This window comes from Geotrypetes seraphini, chromosome 2 (assembly GCF_902459505.1).
Source record: "Geotrypetes seraphini chromosome 2, aGeoSer1.1, whole genome shotgun sequence".
Lineage (NCBI taxonomy): Eukaryota > Metazoa > Chordata > Amphibia > Gymnophiona > Dermophiidae > Geotrypetes > Geotrypetes seraphini.
This window is the reverse complement of record NC_047085.1, coordinates 505,868,465-505,892,594: the sequence shown is the minus strand read 5'-3', so window position 1 is coordinate 505,892,594 and position 24,130 is coordinate 505,868,465. Positions and strand designations below refer to the sequence as shown.

The window sequence follows — 24,130 nt, the reverse complement described above, 5'->3', positions numbered from 1 at the left end:
TCCTCCTTTCACTCTTACTCTCTACAGCAGTAGTCTCCAACTCAAACACTTTGCAGGGCCACATTTTGGATTTGTAGATATTTGGAGGGCCAATTACCACCAATCTGAACCTTAAAGTTGAATAATATGCTGGTGTGGAAAATACCAATATTTACTTTCTTTGTCTTGGGCTTCCATTTGCCTCTGTAGCTGCAGATGCTTCAGAAATTTTTAACATACAAGGTATCTGTGTTCTCCAAAGAGTCTGCAATAAAACTGGGAGAACCTAATGTCAGAGTCTAAAGCTGAGTCTTCTGTTGAAAGGTCACTTTGGGCAGCTACAAAACTTAGAGACTAGAAGAAAGCACAGATGTTTTATTCAGCATATGCGGACCCCTGAGCCCCAAGCTAGCTTCAGAAGTTCCGAAACCAGGAAGTTACAGAGATATTTATACATTCTTCTGGCTATACAACTGAATTATAGAAAAAACTTTTCACGTGTTACTTTTCTTAACAATCATTGGTCCTAAGCTCACACTAGCAGGTCACTGCAGTCTTTCTGTTACATGTCAAGGAGGGCAAAAATACAATATCGTGTATGCTGAGATAGCCATAAGAAGCTAGAATGCCCAAGCTAAAACACCCAGTGCAGGCAGGCTAGAACATGAGATAAGTTAGGTCTGCAATAGAGAATGACACGGGGAGCGATCCCCGCAGCGAACCGCTGCGTGGCTGCGGTTTGGCTGCGGGTTATGGTGACCTCATTAGCAAATCGCCGCAGACGCGGGGACAAATCCTTTCACCGACCGCAAAAACGGTGAATAGATTTGTCCCCGCAGGCCAATGTCCCCCCCTCTAGGAACCGCAATTTACCTGTGTTTTCACCGTGCTCCTCATTTGTCAGATCAACCCTTCCTGCCAATAGAACCCGCCCCCCCCCCCCCCCGACGATCGCCCTCACTGGTAGGAGGGTGCCCAACCCCTCCTGCCGGCACCCCCAACGGCCCCCTATATCGCCAATAGGAGGGTGCCCAACCCCTCCTGCCGGTCCCTCCCCCAACAAACCCCGCCATCCCGAAACACCACCCTTAGTCTTACTTTCCAAGTTGGACCGGACAGCTCCTCGCTCGTCTGGCCAGCAGGCCTGCCTCCGTCCAAATGAGGCGGGCCCGCCCCTCCCCTCCCCTGCCTAACCCACAGGATCCTAGGGCCTGATTGGCCCAAGCACCTAAGGCCCCTCCTATAGCGGGAGTGGCTTTAGGTGCCTAGACCAATCAGGCCCTAGGATCCTGTGGGTTGGGCAGGGTAGGGGCGGGCCCGCCTCATTTGGACGGAGGCAAGCCTGCTGGCCATACGTGTGAGGAGCCGTCCGGTCCAACTTGGAAAGTAAGACTAAGGGGGTTCCGGGGTGGGAGGGTTCGTTGGGGGGGGGTCCAGCAGGAGGGGTTGGGTACCCTCCTGCTGGCGATCTTAGGGGAGGCCATTGGGAGGACCGGCAGGAGGGGTTGGGTACCCTTCTGCTGCGATTGTCGGGAGGGCCGTTGGGGGGGTCTACAAGAGGGGTTGGGTGCCCTCCTGTCGTGATCGCTGGGGGGAGGGGAGACTTGCAGCCGAAGCCGCGGTCACTATGCTAATCACGGCAGGGAGATCTTTGCCGCGATTAGGTACAGCGGCCGCGTCTACTTACCATATAGGCTAACATTGTAAGCATTTAAAGTACATGTCGTGTTTGTTTTTGCATTGCTAGCCCCAGGGGTGGTGGAAGATTAGTGATTGAAAAACTGTATGAAAAATAACTATTTTAAATTTAGTGATCAAAATGTGTCAGTTTTGATAATTTATATTAATTAATTTTTTCTCTGCGTGTTTTGTTTTTGTATAGTTATTAACTAATATTTAACTAAGTTTTAAAGTTTTAAAGAATGTTTCCTTTATACGTAAATAAAGAAAAGTGAATGGGATTGCAGTGGCGGTGACGGGGCGGTGAATGGGGTGGCAGTGGCGGTGACGGGGCGGTGAAGAGGATGGTGAGACGGGGACGGGGCGGTGACGGGGATGGTGAGACGGGGACGGGGCGGTGACGGGGATGGTGAGACGGGGACGGGGCGGTGACGGGGACCAATTTTTTCACCGTGTCATTCTCTAGTCTGCAATGAAACATAATTTGGCATTTTATTAGAGAGAAAACTTAGTTCAACACTTAGGAAAACCAGTTCCAGACTCCTTCAGTCCCCCCTTTCAGGCTAGTCAAATGAAGGAGGAAGGAGACGAGCCTGATAAAGTTTAAGAAGGAGGAAGGTCAGGAACAGATGTAAGGACTGGTTGATACTTGGGAAGCACAAGGGCCACAGCAGCAGTGGAACGGTCAACAACAGAGTCAACAGTTCAGTGGAGCAGCTTTATGGCTATGGGGACCACACAGGGCAGGCAGCAAAGGAGCAGAGAAGACAGCGCAGCAACCAGCAAGATGGTCTTCATTGCTGAACCAGAGGGTAACCAGGAGCTGAAGGTGCCAGAGAGCCAGTCTGAAGTGAGGCCACGCCAGATCTGGACAGGAACATGAGCCAGTTTGGTGATACGATCCACAATTTCCTCAATCACTTTACCATCGTCATCAAGTTCAAGGCAGCAGTTGGAGAGGTTGAATTTGCCACAGGCACCACCTTCTACCGCCAGCAAGTAGTGTAGAGCTAGGCAGTTCTGATAGATAGCAGTGCGCATTTTAGCATTGGCCTTTCCAATAATATAATCAGGAAAATAGTATATAATACTGCTCATACTGGACAATACATATCTGTATTAGAGGCCCAACATACTTGAAGGGCTCTGGCCTCAGAATCGGAGCCCACGCACAGCAGTGAATCACAAACCGAGAAGATCCGCGTAGTTAACACAGCTCCTGCTCCAATCATTGGCCAGTAATTTAATCTTTTTTTTGAAAAAATTTTTTATAAAGCAATTTAATGAAGCTAAAACCCTTTCAACTTTAAAGGGGTATTATACATATGTAGTAGCCAGGATTTGAAAAAATGTGAGACCAAAAAGACTTATCTCAGAACTTGATTTGTCTTTATACCATGTTCAGTCACCAGTGTCTAATTTGCCGACACGGCCACGTTTCGCGGGAATTTTTATCATCCGCTGCGTCAGGGCCACCAGGACACTCAAAATCACATGCTCACATGTTCAGTCACCAGTGTCTAATTTGCCGACGCAGCCACGTTTTCCAGGCACGTTTTCCAGGCACAAGGCGGTAGTACTTCAGAAGCACGCACGGAGGCTGGAGCGCAGAGCAGTGAGCCTGTGATTTTGAGTGTCCTGGTGGCCCTGACGCAGCGGATGATAAAAATTCCCGTGAAACGTGGCCGAGTCGGCAAATTAGACACTGGTGACTGAACATGGTATAAAGACAAGTCAAGTTCTAAGATAAGTCTTTTTGGTCTCACATTTTTTCAAATCCTGGCTACTACATATGTATAATACCCCTTTAAAGTTGAAAGGGTTTTAGCTTCATTAAATTGCTTTATAAAAAAGTTTTTCAAAAAAAAGATTAAATTACTGGCCAATGATTGGAGCAGGAGCTGTGTTAACTACGCGGATCTTCTCGGTTTGTGATTCACTGCTGTGCGTGGGCTCCGATTCTGAGGCCAGAGCCCTTCAAGTATGTTGGGCCTCTAATACAGATATGTATTGTCCAATATGAGCAGTATTATATACTATTTTCCTGATTATATTATATGCTGCTGGGGTAACTAGTTTTAGGTTGTATACTAGTACCTTTCCAATAATAGCCAATGCACAAGCTGTTTTATTGGTAATGAGTTCAAGAACAGCCTGCAAGCAAATGATGCGGTTAAGCATATAGATAGGGGTCTGATAACCATAGCAACCATCTTCAGCCCAAGTAGCAGGTCCATAAGCAGCGATGATCCGTTCTGCAGGACAGTCATCTCCCCATTCACCTATTTTAAGGGAATTAGTGGCAGTAGACCGCTTTTGGCGACCCCTGTTGTCGAATACAGGGGCTCCCAGGTGTTCACCATTGGCCAGCGGTAACAGGAAGAAGCTGGGACGGATCATGCCAAGTACACATGTACCAGTCCAGTTAGCAGGCAACCAAGAATAGGCAAACAGATCACAGGGCCAATATCAACCGTCAGGAGCTGACCATCGTTCATAGGAAGTTCCATTAAGCAGTGTCTGAAGGGTGCTGAAAACAGTGGGAAGCAACAATGGAGATTCGCAAGGCCCATCGTGATGGTCGTGGACCTGATGTAAAAGTGAGGTTCTGTGAGGTCAGGTTTAACACGTCCAGCTGCTTTGCCTTCCATGGCCACTGTTCTCCCATACCAGTCCCTCCTCATACAAAACAACTGCTAACATTAAGAGTCTGGCCTATAGTTTCAGCAAACTGTATAAACAGATTTCTAGTGATTACAGGATATTAGTATCTACTTTCATAATTTCATAAAACTGGGGAAACACCACAGAGTGATGGACAGGAGCACGTGAGCGGGATACAATATGGACGATATACAACAGTACCTGGGTCTCACCTTTTACCATCAATATACAATGCCATGCGGCCTCTGGCCTTCTGGACTTGGACATTGGCATTCCAGTGATAGTGAAAACCATGGGATTGCAGTAGCCTGTAGTACACAAGGGGCCGGAGCTAGGACCTAAAGTAAGGGAGGCAGAGGGGGCATTAGGGGGATATTTGTGTGTTAACCATCTTTATTTTCTCTTCTTTATTAATTTCCAGGTACTTTAGTTAGATTGTGAGCCTTCGGGACAGTAAGGGAATTTTTAAGTACCTTCTTACTTCTCATTTATAATCTTAATGTATATTTTCTTCAAACCGCTTAGAACCTAACGGATGTAGCGGTATATAAGAAATAAATTACATTACATTACATTATTGTAGGTAGCCCACGAGACACATTCCCATAAAGGACAGGCTCCACCATTAGTGAAGGTTTCCTCATAGGGGCATTTCTTAAAGGCATCAGGTTATACAGACATATATACTTAGCACATTTGGTATAATAACACCGGCCGGGGTCGCTAAGAGGTCGCAAACCGATCGGTACACGATTGGTTTGCTTTGTGAATCTAGCCCTAAGACCTGCGAATTCTTAACTTTCCCAAGACTAGGCTGCTTTCACCGATGGAAACATTTTCTTGAAATCTCAGAGCTTCCAGATACTGAATCCATTGCAATTTCCAAACTTTATTAGTTGCCTGGTAAAGCCTGCTAGGAAGATTGTAAGGGGAAGGTCAGGATGTTTTAGAACGCCTGATACACAGGTCTCTCTGCTTTCTTTCAATCTACATCTGATAATATTCCTACAGCTTAGCTCTCGTGTTTTAGCTGAAGCAGAAGTTTTTCCTTACATTCCCATAGAGGTTTCTGAATTCTGTTAAAGGTTTTTCTAAACTAAACAAAACCTTAAAGTTTGTATACCGCATCATCTCCATAAAGATAGAGCTCGACATGGTTTACAAGTAATTCAATAAATGAGGGAAGGACATAATAAGAAATTAGAGGTTATGAAGAGGTTAGCTACCTTTACATTTTAAATAGATAGCTTTACGTTTTGGAGAAAAAGCAGGTTTTCAGATGCTTTCGGAATAATTGGAATGAGCCTAGGTTCCGCAGCGGGGCAGGGAGGTTATTCCAAAGCTCAGTGAATTTGAAGAAAAGGGATTTCCCTAATTTACCTGCATACATGACACCTTTTAACGAGGGGAAAGATAATTTACATAGAAATAGACGGCAGATAAGGGCCACGGCCCATCAAGTCTGCCCACCCCAATGACCCTCTCTATCTATCTTTGCGGATAAATCCCACATGTCTATCCCATTTGGCCTTAAAATCTGGCACGCTGCTGGCCTCAATAACCTGAAGTGGAAGACTATTCCAGCGATCAACCACCCTTTCAGTGAAGAAGAACTTCCTAGTGTCACCGTGCAGTTTCCCGCCCCTGATTTTCCACGGATGCCCCCTTGTTGCCGCGGGACCCTTGAAAAAGAAGATATCTTCTTCCACCTCGATGCGGCCCGTGAGATACTTGAATGTCTCGATCATATCTCCCCTCTCTCTACGTTCCTCGAGTGAGTAGAGCTGTAACTTCTCTAGCCGCTCCTCGTATGGGAGATCCTTGAGTCCTGAGACCATCCTGGTGACCATTCTCTGGACTGATTCCAGTCTCAGCACATCCTTGCGGTAATGCGGCCTCCAGAATTGCACACAGTACTCCAGGTGTGGTCTCACCATGGATCTATACAATGGCATAATGACTTCAGGTTTACGGCTGACGAAACTCCTGCGTATGCAACCTAAGTAGGAGTTTCGTCAGCCGTAAACCTGAAGTCATTATGCTATTGTATAGATCCATGGTGAGACCACACCTGGAGTACTGTGTGCAATTGAGTATGTGGGCGGATCTGGTAGTGTCAGGTCTCAAAGAATTCCAGGATAGTGGGATTAGGGGAGGAAGAATGCCATGTAGGATCTTGAAAATTAGGCAAGTACATTTAAAGTGAATTCTAGAAACCACCGGAAGCCAGTGAAGTTTTGATAGAAGCGGAGAAACATGATCGAATTTGCTTTTTGCAAAGATCAACCTAGCCGCAGTGTTCTGGATCCACTGAAGTCAAGATTTTTCTTGGTTAGACTTAGATAGATGGAATTACAATAGTCCAGTCTGGAAAGAATGATTGATTGTACAAGGACAGCAAAATGTTGTTGGCGGAAGCAGGATCTCACTTTCCTCAACATGTGAAGACTAAAAAAAACATTTTTTTACCAGAGTTGAGATGATCATTAAAGGAAAGTGTAGAGTCAATAATGATGTCCAAAACTTTGCTTGAGAATTCGATCTGCAGTGTGGAACCAGAAGGTAGTGGAATGAGCGTGGGTAACTGATTTAATTTTGGGCCAAGCCAGAGTAGTTTTTTTTTTTGACTCATTCAGCTTCATTTGTACAGAGAGGACCCAGGATTGGAGTTTCGTTATGCAAGCTGTTATATTTTCGGTGAGGTTAGTGAGGTTCAAATCTATTTCAAGAAGGACAAGGATGTCATCTGCATATGTAAATAGTTTCAAAGGGAGATAGATGGAAGAATTTCAAAGAAGACATATAAATGTTGAAAAGAAGAAGGGAGAGTGGTGATCCCTGGGAGTAAAATAATGGGTACACCTCATGTCAAAATGATTGACAGCTGTCAAAGATAAGGATCGACCAATCAGTGTTCACTTCTGGGTTAAGCCCCGCCCACTCTTCCCCAAACCCCACCCACACCACACCCACTTTTCCCTAAGCCCCAGCAAGGTCCCGTCCACTCCCCGCCCATGCCCCGCCCCTTCCCATAGTAATGAATGGTGGTAGCCCTGCCCATGCCCCATCACCGTGCACTTTCTGATGACATTACTGGAAATGGGGGCGAATAGTATAATGGGTACACCTCATGTCAAAATGATTGACAGCTGTCAGAGATAAGGATTGACCAATCAGCGTTCACTTATGGGTTAAGCCCCGCCCACTCCCCCGCCCACTCTCCACCCATGTCCTGCCCACTCCACACCCACTTTTCCCTTAGCCCCACCCCTTCCCCACCTCCACCCATGCCCCGCCCCAGAAATGCACTTTCTGATGACATCACCGGAACTGGGGGGGCGTGTTTGACCCCGGAAATATGCTTTCTGATGACATCACCGGAAATGGGAGTGCCTCCCCTACCAGAAGTGCACATTCTGATGACGTAGGCGGAAATAGGGTAAATGAACCATTGGAAATGCGCTTTTCTGACCACATAGGCGGAAATAGGGGAAACAGACTTAGTCAAAACCCCCGGAAATGATGTGGCCAAAAAAAGAAGTATCTTTATTTTAACAGTTTTTTAGTTAAAAGACAGGTTTTAAGAGCTCATGGATAGAGCAGATCACAAAACAAAAGACATTCACAAAATCTTTCCTGATTTTTTAAAACAGACCAGGGCAGAAACAATTGAGAAAAGGCTGCATTTATTTATTTTATTTTCTGGTTTTAACACACTTTCAGTAGGAATTCTGAGTTAATGGTTAATGGGCCAGCTCCCCTATTGTCATGGTAACAGCTGTTAAGCCCCTTGCAGCCCCCCTGATAAAGCCAAGGGGGGGGGAGAGAGGTGGAGGTGTGTTTAAACATGTCTGAACATGTCCTGGCCCCCTACTGTTGTCTTAACAATCTGAAAAAAACCCCAAAAACAACTGTCACCTAACAGGGGTCTGTTAAAAAGGGAAAAGTGAGCGGGGCATGGGTAAAAGTGGGCGAGGTTTGGGCGGAGAGTGGGCGTGGTATGGGTGGAGAGTGGGCAGGGCTTAACCCGGAAGTGAACACTGACTGGTTGATCCTTATCTCTGACAGCTGTCAATCATTTTGACATGAGGTGTACCCATTATACTACTGGGGCGTGACTGACCCCGGAAATACGCTTTCTGATGACGTCAGCGGAAATGGGAGTGTCCGCCCTACCGGAAGTGCATATTCTGATGACGTAGGCGGAAATAGGGTAAATGAAGCGCCGGAAATGCACTTTTCTGATGAGATGGAAATGCATTTTCTGATGATGTTAGAGGAAACAGATTTAATCAAAGCCCCCGGAAATGATGTGGCCAGAAAAAAAGAGTGTCATTATTTTAAAAGCTTTTTAGTTAAAAGACAGGTTTTAAGATCTCATGGTTAGAGCAATGCACAGGCAGATCACAAAAGCTGCTTTTGTTTCTTTCCTATTTTTTTTTAGAAACAGACCCTAGGTTTTAAGAGCACTGCACAACCAACTCAGAAGAGAAAAAAGACATACAGCTGCTTTTTTCTTTCCTGGTATTTAACAGACAGTACAAAACCTTAGTTCAGATGTCGTGAACCTATGGCTCGCGATCCAGATATGGCTCTTTTGATGGCCATATCGGGCTCGCAGCCAAACGATGGAGGGTGTAGTGGCGTACCACGGAGACGAGGAGCCAGTCCGTCCCGGGTGCACGGCTTGGGGGGTGCACAGCCTGCCAGGTCCGGGTCCTCCTGCCTTACTACCCGGGTCCTCCTGCCCTTCCTTTTCCCCGGTCCGCGCCCCTGCTGCTAATCACTGCCGACAATACGTCTTCTTTCTGACGTCGGAGACGATGTTCCGGACCAGCCAGGCAGTGATTGGCTGGCCTGGAATGTCCTCTCCGACGTCAGAATTGATGTCGTAAAGAAGACGTATTGTCGGCAGCGATTAGCAGCAGCAACGGGGAGGTAAGATTGCAGCGGCGCAGACCAGGGGTAAAGAAGGAGAGATGTCCTTTTTTTTTTCCTGTGGCAGGGAGAAGGATGTAGACAGCCAAGCTAGCTGGCTTTAGCGCGGCAGGGAGGGAGATAAATAGGCAGGCAGGCAGGCTTTGGGGGTAGACAAAATCTGGAAAGTAGTGGGGGACATAAGAAGGAGGCACTGGGGGCACTATGGACACGGGAAGGAGGCACTGAGGGCACTATGGACACAGGACGGAGGCACTGGGGGCACTAAGGATATGAGAAGGAGGCACTGGGGGCACTAAAGACACAGGACGGAAACACTGGGGGCACTAAGGACACAGGAAGGAGGCACTGGGGCACTATGGACACAGGATGGAGGCACTAACGACATGAGGAGGCACTGGGGGCAATAAGGACACAGGACGGGGGCACTAAGGACATGAGAAGGAGGCACTGGGGGCACTATGGACACAGGAAGGAGGAACTGGGGGGCACTATTGTTACAGGAAGGAGGCACTGGGGGCACTATGGACACAGGACAGAGGCAATGGGGGCACTATGGATAAAGGATGGAAGCACTGGGGGCACTAAGGACATGAGAAGGAGGCACTGGGGGCACTAAGGACACAGGAAGGAGGCACTGGGGGCACTATGGACACAGGACAAAGGCACTGGGGTACTAAGGACATGAGAAGGAAGCACTGGGGGCACTAAGGACACAGGACGGGGGCACTGCGGGCACTAAGGACATGAGGATGCACTGGGGGCACTAAGGACACAGGAGGGAGGCACTGGGGGCACTAAGGACACAGGAAGGAGGCACTGGGGGCACTAAGGACACAGGAAGAAGGCATTGGGGGCACTAAGGACATGAGGAGGAGGCACTGGGGGTACTAAGGACATAGGCCGGAGGCACTGGGGGCACTAAGGACATTAGAAGGAGGCACTGGGGGCACTAAGGACATGAGAAGGAGACACTGGGGGCACTAAGGACACAGGACAGAGGCACTGGGGGCACTAAAGACATGAGAAGGAGGCACTGGGGGCACTAAGGACACAGGACGGAGGCACTGGGGGCACTAAGGACACAGGACGGAGGCACTGGAGGCACTAAGGACACAGGACGGAGGCACTGGGGGCACTAAGGACACAGGATGGAGGCACTGGGGGCACTAAGGACACAGGACGGAGGCACTGGGGGCATCAAGGACACGGGAGGAGGCACTGGGGCACTAAAGACACAGGACGGGGGCACTGGGGGCACTAAGGACATGAGAAGGAGGCGCTGAGGGCACTAAGGACACAGGACGGAGGCACTGGGGGCACTAAGGACACAGGCACTGGGGGCACTATGGACACAGGATGGAGGCACTGGGGGTACTATGGACACAAGACGGAGGCACTGGGGGCACTATGGACATGAGAAGGAGACACTGGGGGCACTAAGGACACAGGACAGAGGCACTGGGGGCACTAAAGACATGAGAAGGAGGCACTGGGGGCACTAAGGACACAGGACGGAGGCACTGGGGGCACTAAGGACACAGGACGGAGGCACTGGAGGCACTAAGGACACAGGACGGAGGCACTGGGGGCACTAAGGACACAGGATGGAGGCACTGGGGGCACTAAGGACACAGGACGGAGGCACTGGGGGCATCAAGGACACGGGAGGAGGCACTGGGGCACTAAAGACATAGGACGGGGGCACTGGGGGCACTAAGGACATGAGAAGGAGGCGCTGAGGGCACTAAGGACACAGGACGGAGGCACTGGGGGCACTAAGGACACAGGCACTGGGGGCACTATGGACACAGGATGGAGGCACTGGGGGTACTATGGACACAAGACGGAGGCACTGGGGGCACTATGGACACAGGATGGAGGCACTGGGGGCACTAAGGACATGAGACGGAGACACTGGGGGCACTAAGGACACAGGATGGAGGCACTGGGGGCACTAAGGACACAGGAAGGAGGCACTGGGGGCACTAAGGATACGGGAAGGAAGGAGGGAGGGAATTGAAAGGGACAATTGATGGGCCTGAGTGCAGAAAGAAATGAAAGAAAGGATACACAGTCAATTAATAGATGTCCCCTTTTGATGAAAAAATAAATGGTCACGTTACCTCTGACTTACTTTCTCTGCAGCAGAGTCGGCAGCCACGCTGAGGTGCAGGAAGGTCCTGCGATGACTCGTCTGCCGGCTCTGCTCCGGAAGAAGTAAGTTACATTGGAGGGGGTGGACCCGGCAGACGCAGTCATTGCGGGACTTTGCCACAACTCCCTGCATCTGCCGGGTCCACCCCCTCCAACATAACTTACTTTTCCGGAGCAGAGCCAGCAGACGAGTCATTGCAGGACCTTCCAGCATGCGGCTGCTGAGTCCGCTCCAGAGCAAGTACGTCGGAGTGGGGTGGACTGGTAGCCGGCGCAGGAGCAGTGGCCGACCCTCTGCCAGGGCCTTCGGCAGACTTGGTGGGCTATAGCCCTTTTCTGCTGCTTTTTTCTATGTTTCTATATTCTAGTGGTGTGTCGCTACCCTTTTCGAGGAGCTGAATGTCAAAGAATGATTTGTAGAGAAGTGCCAGGCCTCCTCCTTTCCGGCTATTTCTGGATGAGAAGAGGCCTTGATAGCCATGAGAACAGAGTTTGTTCTTCAATCCATGATTCCGTAATGCACAGGAATCCAGGATCAGAATCTCCAAGTAAATCATTTAATATCTGAGTCTTGTTACATGCTGATCTGGCATTGCAATACATTGTCAGGACTGGAGTGAGGGAGTCAAAGGTAAGATTGGACAAATTGGCAGTAGGTACAGGCTTTAAAGAAGCATCATTGACGCATAGTTTTTCCTTGGGGTTTTCATAAATTTCATTTCTATACCAAGAACAGTATTCAAACAGTTCATAAATACAACCAAGAGGTCCGCTTACTAAAGCTAAGTGAGCCCTAATGGAATTACAGTATAATCTCATTATAACGGACTTCAAGGGACCTGGCAAAATAATAATAATAATAATTTTATTTCTTATATACCGCTATACCATAAGTTCGAAGTGGTTTACAGCAAGATACATAAGTTCAGAGCGGTATAGAACAAAAATACATAAGTTCCGAGTGGTTTGCAAGAAGATACAAGCGATGATTACAACAGGGTACAGAAGTACGGAGCGGTTTACAATAGGAAACATGAGTTAGGGGCGGTTTACAAGAAGATGCATGCCATGAGAAAGAGAGGTTTACAACAATATACAGAGGAGAAGGCACTTACAGGGATACTGAATAGTCAGAGGAGGGAACTCAGATAGTGTTAAAGAGACGAGTCTTCAGAGATTTTCTGAAGTCAGCATAAGACGCGGCCTCGAGTATGGGTTTTACGAGCCATGTGTTCAGTTTGGCTGCCTGGAACGATAGCATTCTGTCAAGGAACCTCTTATAGTGACATGATTTTACAGATGGGTAATTAAAGAGATTTATTCTACAAGAGCTCTTATTAGTGTCGTTGAGGAAGAATTGGGAGGCGAGGTAAGTTGGAAGCATCCCAAAGACCGCTTTGTAGCTGATGCAGGCAAGTTTGAAGAGTATTCTGGATTCCACTGGCAACCAGTGGAGAATTTGGAAGTATGGGGTGATATGTTCCCATTTTTTTAATCCAAAGATGAGACGGACTGCAGTGTTTTGGATTAACCTTAGCTTGTGGAGTGTCTTCTTATAGGCTCCCAGATAAATGATGTTGCAGTAGTCTAGCGTGCTCAAGATGGATGATTGTACTAGTAATCGAAAGGATGATTCATCGAAGAATTTTTTGATGGTGCGGAGCTTCCATAGTGCTGAAATACTTTTTTTGAACAATAGGTCTGTATATAATAGTACTGTATAACAATATAACAACAGTATAACAATAGTACTGTAACTTGACACATTCTTGATTCTATGTACTGCAACGCTACTGGAAATGTCCAGTCTTCTAATTTGTAATCCGCTTAGAACCGCAAGGCACAAGCGGAATAGAAATCACTAATGTAATGTAATGCTTTTCAAGGGTTAGGTGTCTGTCAAGGGTAACTCCTAGTATTTTTAAAGTTTGGTGAATTTCATAATCTCGGCCATTCACGTGAATCATGTTGTCATTAGTCTTTTCATTGGGAGATGCCAGGAAAAATTTAGTTTTATCTGTGTTCAGTTTTAGTTTGAAGACCTTCATCCAAAGCTCTATCTGATTAAGGATATTGGATAGGAGATTAATGAAGTCTGGCGACAGGCCGGATAGTGGCAGCACAACAGTGAATTCATCAGCGTAGATGTGGAAGTTGAGATTTAGGTTTTGAAGCAGGTGTCCCAGAGAGATGAGGTAGATGTTGAATAGGGTCGGAGATAATGGAGAGCCCTGGGGTAGTCCGCAGTCGTTATTCCAGCTGAAGGAGAATTTGTCTTCTTTGAATACCTGATAGGATCTGAGTTCGAGGAATCCCTGGAACCAGTTGTAAGTGTTTCCTGTGATGCCTAAAGATTCAAGACAGTTCAACAGGATAGTGTGGTCAACTAGGTCGAAGGCACAGCTTAGGTCCAGTTGGAGAATCATAGCACTGGAGCCTTGACTGAGAAGGGAGTGTAGATTGTTTAGGAGAAAGGCCATTATGGTTTCAGTGCTGAAGCCGGTTCTGAAACCAGATTGGTTATTGTGCAGTAGGTTGAATTTGTCTAGATAGGTATTTAGTTCGGCATTTACCAGGCCTTCAATTAATTTGGCTGCCAGAGGGATGTTAGCAACAGGTCTGAAATTGGAAATGTTGTTGAGTGTTTCTTTTTTGTTCTTTTTTATAGGAGTTATAACAATTTGGCCTAAGTCATCTGGGAATTTGCTAGAGGATAGTTGTAGGTTGATCCAGTTTAGTAGTTGAGCTTTTAAATTGATAGGGGCCGATTTCATCACATTTGGGGGGCAGGGGTCCAGTCTGCAATATGATTTGGCGTATTTGTTGTAGATTTTGCTGAATGTTTGCCAATCGGTCTCCTTGATGTTGGACCAACTCATGTCGGCTTTAGCTGCTTCTGGGTCCTGGGGGATGATGTAATTTCAGTGGGAGTCTTGAGTGCTTGGTAGAGCGAGTCTTGATTTTATTATTTTAGAGTTGAAGAACTCGGCTAGGTCGTCTGCTGTGACTGTGGATTCTTCTACTGGGTTTGTGTAAGGATGGGTATCGTACAGGTCATTGACAAGTTTAAACAGTTTGCTGCTGTTTAAGGAGGTGTTACCTATAATGTGAGCATAAAAGGTTTTTTTCTTCTCTTTGGTTAAGTTTTTATAGTTTTTTAGCATTAGGCGCCAGGTGTCTCTAGACTCTGGGGTCCCTGATTTTGACCATTTCCTTTCTAATCTTCTTAACTCTCTCTTTATCTCAAGGAGCTCTCTGTCAAATCAGCCTGTTAGGTTTCTAGGTCTAATCCTTCTTTTTTTCAACGGGGCCATTTCATTTAGGATTTGGGTGCTGGTGGAGATCTAGGAGTTCATGAAGTGATTAAGATCCTTGCCTTGGTTGCGGATAATATCATAGTGAGACCAGAATTCTACGGGGCTGATCTTGCCTCTGCGTGTTTGAAATTGTGTGGATTTGTTCTTGGCTTTCATTGTGGTGGTGGTTGATTTCCGTTCCCATTCCAGCTCGAAGTTGCATATTTTGTGGTCTGACCATAGGGAATCAGACCAGGTTTCTGATATCCAGCGGATCTTGGGATTTGATGCGTTTAATGAGGTCAGCGATACTAAGTCTAGTTTGTGGCTTTTTTTGTGAGTAGTAACCGGGGGAGAGTGAGGGAATCCTAGAGAAGTTAGAAAGGACCAGAGTTCGGTGGTCTCTGGCAAATCTGAATTCTCAAGGTGTAGATTTAAGTCACCGCAGAAGAGGTTGTAAGGCCCAGATAAAGAGTTGGTTAGCAGGAACTCAAGAAATTCTTCTTTGGCTGAGGACCATTTTTTTGGAGGAATATATGCTAAAGTGATTATTAGAGAGTCCGCTAGGAGTTCTGAATGAAGCTTTAAAGATAAGATTTCTAAAGTGGAGGAGGATTTAGAGCTTAGCATGGTGCAGTTTAAGTTGACACTGAAGATTACTGCCAGTCCACCACCCCTGCCTCTTTCTCTTGCTAAGGATAGAATTTTGAAATTAGGGGGGAGGCATTCTTGGATGATAATGTCATCATCCGAGAGTAACCAGGTCTCCGTTAGGAGGACGAAGTCAGGGTTGGTGTCAGTCAGCCAGTCGTAAATTAATTGGGATTTGCTCCTCATAGATCTTATGTTTAGGTAGGATCCTCTGAGATTAGAGTAGCATTTTGAGGGAGAGATGTGAAGAAGTTAAGTTTTTGAGAACTCGGGCTTTTTTGATTTGTGGTCTGGGAGGTCTGAAGGATGTGTCAGGACTGGGATCTCTGAAGGGGTGGAAACTGAGTCATCACGGGTTACCTTGGTTTGTGTTAGTGGAAGTTTGGGCTTGAAGTTATGTATTGGAGTGTAGTAGATGGGGGGTGGGATAAGGTAAGGGAGGATGGTTGCCTCGCTTCTTAAACCAAGTATATCCAGAGTTGCATTTTTAAAACTTTATTTAAGTCAACTTGAAACAACGTACAATCAATTAACAGTCACTGCACAAGCATATTGGCAACATCAATAACAAAACTCAGCAAAACATTGGTGTGGCATGGAATGATTGCAAAACCAGAACACTAAAAGATGTTCTAAAGCATTATGTCGTACTGTACTGGAAAGAAAAACAATCGGTCATTTTCTTCTGGGCTGCATTTCTTTCTTATGTTTTAGTGATGTATGCATTTTGATACTGTATCACAGTTATAGCCAAACAAAACTACAACTAAAAGCGGCTCTGGGGACCAAACTGTTTGTTATATGCAAAATTTTGTTATATGCAAGTCCTATATGTGGTGCTTTTCTACATGTTCGTAAAGGCAAATGGCCAGGACCAGCGGACCTCGTCCGCTATAGACTGTATTCTGTAATAAGCGAGTCCGTTATAACGAGATTATACTGTAATACACGCTAAATGTTGAGTGTACACTTTTATACCTATGCGTAACATGGCACTTAGTGGATGCTAAGCTTTAGTAAAAGGGCCCCTAAGTTACTAATACAATTCAATCCCCCAAACTAATCCTCTAAACCCTCCCCCACTACTCCCCTAACTTGGCAGACTGTGGCTCTCTACAGTCTACCCCACCCCCCAATTCTAGGCATTGGCAATCCAGTCTGCGTCCAGAAATCCACTGGGCAGTGCTGTTTTTTCTACTGTCCAGCTGTTTGACTCGTCCTGAAAGAACTCTTGACCTCCTATTTCTCATTCCCCCAGCCTTCTGAGACAAGAAAACCTCATTTAAGGAATGGAAAAAGCACATACAGTATCAAAGCAGGTGCCACAAGGCGGTACGAAGGGCCAAAAAAGACAATGAGGAAAAAATAGCCAAGGAGGCAAAAAACTTCAAAACATTCTTTCCATATGTTAAGGGGAAACAACTGGCGAAGTACGCGGTGGGGCCGTTGGATGACCATGGAATAAAGGGAGCGTTGAAGGAGGACAAAGCCATCGCCAACAAACTGAACACATTTTTTGCGTCTGTCTTTACCGAAGAGGATATACGCAACATACTCGAAGCCGACAGGCTATGCTATACCCAGGAAACGAGGATGGGAAACTGACAGGAATGATGGTCAGTCTAGAAGAGGTATGCAGGCAGATTGATAGGCTTAAAAACAATAAATCCCCAGGACCGGATGGCATCCATCTGAGGGTGATCAAGGAACTGAAAGGGGCTATAGCTGAACTGCTTTAACTAATAGCCAATCTGTCAATCAAATTAGGAAGGATTCCGGAAGAATGGAAAGTGGCGAATATCACGCCGATTTTCAAGAAAGGGTTGAGGGGAGATCCGGGAAACTACAAACCCGTGAGTCTGACCTCGGTACCGGAAAAGATGGTAGAGGCGCTGTTAAAGGACTGCATCAATGATCACCTTGACAGACACGAGCTGATGAGGACCAGCCAGCACGCCTTCAGCAAGGGAAGAACTTGCTTGATGAACTTTCTGCACTTCTTCGAGGGAATGAACAGGCAGATAGACAAGGGCGAGCCGATCGATATTGTATATCTGGATTTTCAGAAGGGGTTTAACATGGTGCCGCATGAACGACTACTTTGAAAAATTGCAAGACATGGAATCGATGGCGAAATCCTCATGTGGATCAAAAACTGGTTGGCGGATAGGAAACAGAGAGTGGGGGTAAATGGACAATACTCGGACTGGAAAAGCGTCACTAGTGGAGTGCTTTAAGGTTCAGTACTTGGGCCCGTGCTCTTCAACCTATTTATGTGAAATAGTTTTTATTAAATATCATGTCAAAATAAACATGCGAACATCAAAAACATTTTATGAGAAAACCACAATCTTCCAAATCCCCAACCCACCCAATCCTCCCCCCACCCTCATCCCTCCCCATCCCACCCTTCCCGGGCAGCAACAGCGGAAGAGAACAGAGTACTAGGATAACATATATTATCAAAATGGTATTCAGATCAGGCTGTCCATAGTTGTTGTTGAATGGGTGTGACAAATGTTAAACTAAACAAGTACCAGCATTGGCGGAACAGCCTGCCCTTTTTTGTTTGCAAATCCACAATGTCCCTTCGTTCCAATAACATTTGCTGCAGCATAAGTGATCTCCACTGCTGTAGAGAGGGAGGCTGAGGTGAAAGCCACTGGGTCAGAATGCATTTCCTGCCCATAAGCACAGTCTTGCGGAGAAATGCCGCACATCCCGGTTTAGGCGGATGAAAACGAATTTGTGAAGTAAGGAGAAAACTGGGGTGTAACCTCCACGAGCATCCCCATAGTGCGGCCAACGTGGATATTAAAGTCAACCAAAATGTAGACACCAAAGGGCATGTCCAAAACATGTGACCAAGGGATGCCATAGGAGAGGAGCATTTTCCACAACCAGAAGTCGCACTAATCCCCATGATCATAGCCCTCTTAGGTGGATAGAACGCTCGCAGTAAAAACTTGTAGTTGCGTTCTTTCTCCGTCGAAGACAAGGTAGGATCGCGTCCCACTCGAAGTCCCCTTCGAAGCATATCCTCGGATATAGGTATCTGTAGGTCAGCCGACCATTTCTGAGCGAGAGACATAAAGTCCAATTCTCCAGACAGTTCTTGCAAAAATTTATGATAAAATTTGAGGGGGACATGGTCGTGTGCCGTTAGATCAAGAGCTTCTCGTAAGCTGGATTGAACCTCGTCTCTTAACAGTACAGGAGTCAAAGTCTGTATGTAGTGGCACAGTTGTCGATGAGCAAACCAGTCCCCGAGTACAAAAGTAAACTCGGTCTGTAGATCAGTAAGTGGGGTCGGAGTACCCATATCCTGTACCACCTGGAACAGGTATTGAAGACCCAGAGAAGTCCAGCGTCCAAAAACAGCAGAGTCCATGCCAGGCGGGAACGCTCCGTTGCCCGCCACAGGAAGGTAGGGAGTCGTTTCAGAAGAAATGTGCAATAACCTACATAACTTTTTCCAGGCTGATCGCATGACCTGCAAAAAGGGATGATTGTATATAGATGGCAAATCAGGCAACTGTCTAATATGTAAAAGGTAACTGAAATGATACGGTCTGAACTCAAAGCATTCATTCTCAGGCCGGGAAAACCAGGAGGTATTACAAAACCAATCATGTAGGTGTCTAAATTGACATGCAAGTGCAAATCGAGATATATCCAATAAGCCCATCCCCCCCCGGTGTTTTGGCAGCATCAACTTAGACAGAGCTATCCTAGCCCGCTTTCCCTGCCATAAATAGGCAGAGAGGTGGGAGTTGAGCCGCGTTAAGTGTTGTGGTGTAAGCATAATAGGCAACATTTGCATAATATAGAGCCATTGCGGCAAAAGCATCATATTGTACAATGCTATGCGACCAGAAAGGGACAGGGGGAGCTTCCTCCAACCCGTCAGAGTAGACAAAGTACGCTGTAGTAGGGGTGTGACATTAATGGAATACAATCTGTCCAGGTCCTGAGGGATCACCACCCCCAAATAGGTCAGCTGAGATGAGGCCCACTGTAAAGGAAATTCACCCGGCCAACCCAGACGCACCCCAGGTGACGTAGGCAACGCTATGGACTTCTGCTTATTAAGCACCAGACCTGAATAAATGTTAAATTCATCCAGAAGTTCCAGAGCTCGGGGCAAAGAATGGTGCGGATCGCCCAACGTAAGCAGAAGGTCATCCGCGAATGCCAGCACCCGCAACTGTGCGGAGCCCTCAGGTAACCCCACTATTACATCGTCTCGTTGCAGGGTGCGTAATAGAGGATCTAAGTATAGAAGAAAAAGGAGGGGCGATAGTGGGCATCCTTGTCGCGTCCCCCTGCCCACCACAAAAAAGGAAGAGCGCACTCCATTCACCAAGACCGATGCCCTGGGTCTCAAGTAGAGCGAATGGATCAACGCCAGGTAACTATCGGGGAACCCCATGTAATGTAACACCTGAAAAAGGTAATGCCAGTGGACTTTGTCAAATGCCTTTGCTGCATCTAACCCAACCAACAACCCTGGCGTATGGGTCCGCTGAGCACGAGAGAAGGCCAAAAGCACCCGGCGTACATTAATTACCGATTGGCGAGATCGTACAAAGCCCACCTGTTCCGGCACAATCACAGCTGGAAGTAGAGTGGCCAGCCTGTCTGCCAAAATACGCGCCAAGATTTTCAGGTCTACATTCAGCAGTGATATCGGGCGGTAAGATTCAATATCCGTCGGCGGTTTAGAAGGTTTTGGGATCAAGGTTATCAAAGCATCGTTTGCATACCGCGGGAGGGCACCAGAGTTTTGTACCGCAGAGTAATAATTTAAGAGAGACCCCCCTATTGAGGACGATAAAATCTTATAAAACTCTGGAGAGAAGCCGTCCGGACCCGGAGCTGTACACGATTTCAGGGTTTTAATCGCCTGTAACACTTCCTGGAGCTGCAATTGTCTATCCAACCGAGATATTTGAACCGCCGATAGTTTGGGCATCCCAGCGTCCTCTAGGTAATCCCCCACGTCCGGGCCTGTATAGGGACCAGGGGATGAATAAAAGGCCTCAAAATAATTTTTAAAACAGGTGGAGATATCAGCCGCGGACGTCAGTATTTTTCCCGACTTCTCCTTCAACATAGCTATATATCGAGAGCCCTTCCAACTCTTCGCGACGGAAGCTAACAACTTCCCAGATTTATTGCCATATTTATAAAAATGATATTTGCGAAAGAATAATAATTTCTTAGTGCGCTCATGAATTAGAGAGTTTAGCTCCGCCAAAGCGGCGGTGTATGCCTCCCTAGCAGTCACAGAGGGAGAATGCAGTAACTCCCGTTTCAATTGAGTCGACTGTTTCTCCAGCAATACTATACGATGAGCAATTCTCCGAGTCCTAGCGGCCACATAAGCAATCACCTCCCCGCGCAATACCGCCTTAGCAGCGTCCCAAAATAATATGGGTTGATCTAAATGTGGAGCATTAAAAGAACAGTATTCTTCCCATTTCCCAGATAAAAACTCCCGAAAGTGAGGATCAGAATGCAAATAAGAGGGAAATCTCCAACCCGACCCCACACCCACCGCACCCCCCAGTGCTACATCTAGCCAAATCATATGGTGGTCAGAAATTTCAAGGGGGCCTATTGTTGCCTCAGAAACCCAAGCAAATTTGTGTTCAGAAATCAAGGTGTAGTCAATTCTGGAAAAGGTTCCATGGGCCCTGGACTGGTGCGTATAGTCCCTGTCAGTGGGGTGGAGCAACCGCCAGGGATCCACCAACCCCAAAGTCCGACACAGATAGGGGACACCCTTTGTCTGTCTCGCCGTCGTGGGTCCCAACCCTCCAGAGCGATCCACACCAGGATCCAGAACCTGATTCAAGTCACCCACTAGTATCAGCGGGTCACCTGAATACTGCAAACATATATTAACCAGATTTTGGAAGAAAGAGTGCTGGTAGCCATTAGGGCCATATCCCACTAGTAACCTGAATGACCCACCCGGACCTGTCACCCTCACCAGCAAGTATCGACCATCGGTGTCACGCCTCAGGACCTGGACAGAGCATGGTAAACCCCTTCTGATCAATATAGCCACCCCTGCCCTTCTCCCTGATGCTGATGCATAATATAGGTCCCCAACCCAACCTCTCTTCAGTTTTTGGTGTTCTGCATCGGTAAGTCTAGTTTCCTGGAGGCAGGCTATGTCAACTGAGTGATGTTTCAGCTGTGACAAAATCTTTGTACGCTTGGCAGGCGAGGTGATGCCTGATACATTCCAGGAGAGTATACGGACATTCCTATCACCCATGACTCTCCCCACCTCTCAAATCATAATAAGTAAGCCATCCTATAGAGAGAGTCCAGGGGCGCCCAGCCTCACCCCAGGACTGCACAAACATACTCCATTCATACCATGCGCAATATCCCAAAATGTACAAGAAACATAGAGAACACAGATAGAAAAACACAATTATCCCTGTAAGTACCGCTGCTGCCACCCAGGAGTAACCCACCCCCCAAAACCCCCCCACACTTCCCACTGCTCCCATCATGTGGGAGAAAGAAGAGTCACGGTAGATGTCCCTCCCAGGGCCACCCTGGCCAGCAAGAGGATATACTCAGGAAAATTTCCAAAACATGGTCTCCCTAGAAAAACGCATAGGGACAATAACAATCAAGCTATACATGTCAGACTCATAGAAGGCTCAAACCCCAATGTCAAACCTGTCCGGAATCAGGCCTTTTAAGCAAGGTAATAAATTCAGCAGCCGCCTCAGAGGATTGGTAGGTCTTCCAGACACCATTGTGAAGGATCCTCAATTGAGCCGGATAGTTGAACTGGAACCTGACTTTAAGCTCAGACAGTTGTGTGCAGAGGGAATAAAATGGTCGCCTCCGTTCCTGTAGAGCCAGAGAAAAATCCTGGCTAATTCTGATCAGAGAGCCATCGTACTTCAAGGCATCACGTTTATTCCGATAGAGTTGCAACAGTTCCACCTTATGGCGAAAGTTGAGCACCTTCATGATGACAACACGTGGCCGGGTCTCCAAATCAGGACGACGGCCCAAGCGGTGTGCCCTTTCAATACGGAGGGGCCCCAGAGAGGAGTGAAAAGGCAATTCTTCCTTCAGCCATGTTTCTAGGACCCCCAGCAGGTCACGGTCCGGGATCGACTCTGGGATTCCCAGCAGGCGCAGGTTCGAGCGTCTGGAACGATTCTCCAAATCGTCCAGTTTTTCAGCCTGCGCCCGAACCCGCGCCCGCAACTCCTCCAGATCTGTGCTCTGAGTCACGGAGGTGTCTTCTAACGTGGAGACCCGTTGCTCCAGCTCACCCGTTCGAGCCGCTGCCGCCGCCAGCAGAGTCTCCACGTTATTGATTTGTGCCGTAATGATTTCCAGCTTCGGCCCCAAGACCTGCGCCAAGGCGTCCTTGATATCGCTTAAGGCGGTCTCAGTGAGATTCGAGACCGCCGTCGCGGGGCTCGCCGCCATTTTGTTCGCCCCAGGCCGCGCTCGTTCACGATCTTTGCGGGCGGATTTGGGTTGCATGGAATCCTGTGATCTTGTTAAATATTTGTCCATGCACCCCGATCGAGTTCTGGAGTCGAAACAGCTGAAAAGAGACTTCGAAAAATCGGCGATTATTGTCAGGTAAACAGGGTGGCCCCGGAGCGAGTAAGGATGCGTCCTCACACGCTCATGGCATCACGTGACCTCAACCTATTTATAAACAACCTGGAAACTGGTACGACGAGCGAAGTGATTAAATTTACGGACACTACAAAGTTGTTCAGAGTGGTGAAGACACAGAAGGATTGCGAAGACCTGCAGCGTGACAAACACGCTCGAGAAATGGGCCGCCACATGGCAAATGAGGTTTAACGTAGTTAAGTATAAGGTGAAGCATGTCGGTAACAAAAATCTTATTCACGAATACAGGATGTCTGGTGCGGTACTCGGAGAGACCCCCCCCCCAAGAAAGAGACCTGGGAGTACTGGTCAACAAGTCGATGAATCCGTCAGGGCAATGCGAGGGGGCTGCAAACAGAATGCAAGGAATGATAAAGACGGGGATCACAAGCAGATTGGAGAAGGTTATCATGCCGCTGTACTAGGCCATGGTTGCCGTAAATGAAGAAGGACATGGTACTACTCGAAAGGGTCCAGAAAAGAGCGACTAAAATGATTAAAGGGCTGGAGGAGCTGCCATATAGTGAGAGATTAGAGAAACTGGGCCTCTTCTCCCTTGAAAAGCGGAGACTGAGATCGAAACATTCAAGATAATGAAGGGAATAGAATTAGTTGATAGACAGGTTGTTCACCCTCTCTAAGGTAGAGAGAACGAGAGGGCACTCTCTAAAGTTAAAAGGGGACAAATTCCGTACAAACGTATGGAAGTTCTTCTTCACCCAGAGAGTGGTAGAAAACTGGAACGCTCTTCCAGAGGCTGTTATAGGAGAAAACACCCTCCAGGGATTCAAGATAAAATTAGACAAGTTCCTGCTGAACCAGAACGTATGCAGTAGTGCTGCCCGATTCAGGAAAAAAAATTTTGATTCGATTCAGGCTATTGAATCGATTTTTCGATTTGATTCTCCTGCCCAATTGGTTGTTTTTTCAAACATCCTGGTGGGTTTATTTTATAGTCTCTTCACCCCTTTTATAGCCTCTTCACCCCCTTTGCCCTCTCCTACCCACACTGGCACTGTGGTGTAAACAAACAAACAAAAAAAAGACTTTTCCTCTTTGTTAAATCCTAGCTCACTCCAGAGTTTCAGTTT

The 24,130-nt window shown here is 47.2% G+C and overlaps 1 protein-coding gene across 1 annotated transcript in view; it reads right to left on the bottom strand.

Annotated features, from left to right (window-relative positions):
• The window catches only part of LOC117354958 (zinc finger protein 99-like), a gene marked incomplete at its 3' end in the record, with an annotated part of 66,544 nt that overhangs the window by 34,772 nt on the left and 7,642 nt on the right, over nucleotides 1–24,130 (bottom strand). The window lies entirely within an intron of this gene.